General features: G+C 35.7%; 1 pseudogene; it reads left to right on the top strand.

The window, feature by feature from the left end:
• The first annotated feature begins 354 nt into the window (after positions 1-354).
• LOC101577994 lies at positions 355-1025 on the top strand (annotated as a pseudogene).
• The last annotated feature ends 341 nt before the right edge of the window (positions 1026-1366 follow it).

Below are 1366 nucleotides of genomic sequence, written 5' to 3'. Positions count from 1 at the left end.
TGTACTCCTCAAACTCTTCCATGAAATTGAAAAGGAAGCAATCCTCCCAAAATCATTCCTGGAGGCAAGTATTATACTGATACCAAAACAGGGAAAGATGCAACTAAGAAAGAGAACTACAGGCTGATCTCCCTCAAGAACATAGATGCCAAAATCCTCAATAAAATCCTAGCAAATAGAATACAGCAAATCATCAAGAAGACCATACACCATGACCAGGTAGGATTCATCCCAGGGATGCAAGCATGGTTCAATATTCGAAAATCTATAAATGTAATACACCATATCAATAGAGCAAAAACTAAAAACCACATGATCGTGTGGCTTGTTTCTCTGTGAAGTTTTTCTTCTAAGGCTGAGAAAATAACAAAACACATAAATCAGCAAGAATTAGATCCAGATAGTACTACAGATACGGAAGTTGTCACAGATCCTGAAGAACCTATGAGAGAATGTGAAGAGCTGTAGAAAGACATGGAAGAATGTCAGAATAAACTATCACTTATTGGAACTGAGACTCAGTAATTCAAATGCTCAGCTATTGTTATTAATTATGCAAGTGAAGTGTTTGATGGCTGAACTCAGTCAGTGGCACAAAGAAACACCTAAAATAACTCCTCTGACTGAAGATGTTCTGATAACATTAGGGAGAAAAAGAGTTCCAATAATTGAGACATGATCTTGAAATGATGCTATCTAGTATTCAGCCAAAGAATGAAAAGTTAAAAGAAGACTTAGAAAGGGAGCAACAGTGGTTGGATGAACAGCAACAAATAATGAAATCTCTTAATGTACTACATGATGAATTGAAAAATCAGGTTGTGACTTTTTCTGAATCAAGAATCTTTAATGAACTCAAAACCAAAATCCTTAATATAAAAGAATTTAAGGAGAAACTTTTGATTACCTTGGGTGAGTTTCTAGAAGACCATTTTCCTCTGCCTGATGGAACTGTTAAGAAAAAGAAAAACATTCAAGAATCAACTGCACAACTGATAACATTGCATGAAGTGTTAGAGATCTGATGTTGGTGAATAGACAGAGAAAAAAGCATTTGGACGATGTTGGTGAATATACAGAGAAAAAAGCATTTGGACATGTTCTTTAATAGTATAAATCTATACTCATTTTCCAGAGAACAGTTTGAAAATATACAAAGGATGATTAAAACAAATAGTTAAAATTTGAATCTTTTGCTTTTGGGTCCTCCTTTCCAAGATGATGAAAAAAAAGAAGGAACAATGGTTGTGCCAAAAAGGGCTGTGGTCATGTGCAGCCTATTCACTGCACGAACTGTGCCTGGTGTGTACCCAAGGATAAGGTTATTAAGAAGTTTGTCATTTGGAACATAGTGGAGGCCGCCACC

This window comes from Octodon degus, unplaced genomic scaffold (genome assembly GCF_000260255.1).
Source record: "Octodon degus isolate 3935 unplaced genomic scaffold, OctDeg1.0 scaffold03552, whole genome shotgun sequence".
Classification (NCBI taxonomy): Eukaryota; Metazoa; Chordata; class Mammalia; order Rodentia; family Octodontidae; genus Octodon; species Octodon degus.
Note: the sequence above shows the minus strand (reverse complement) of the source record. Positions and strands in the feature narration are given on the sequence as shown.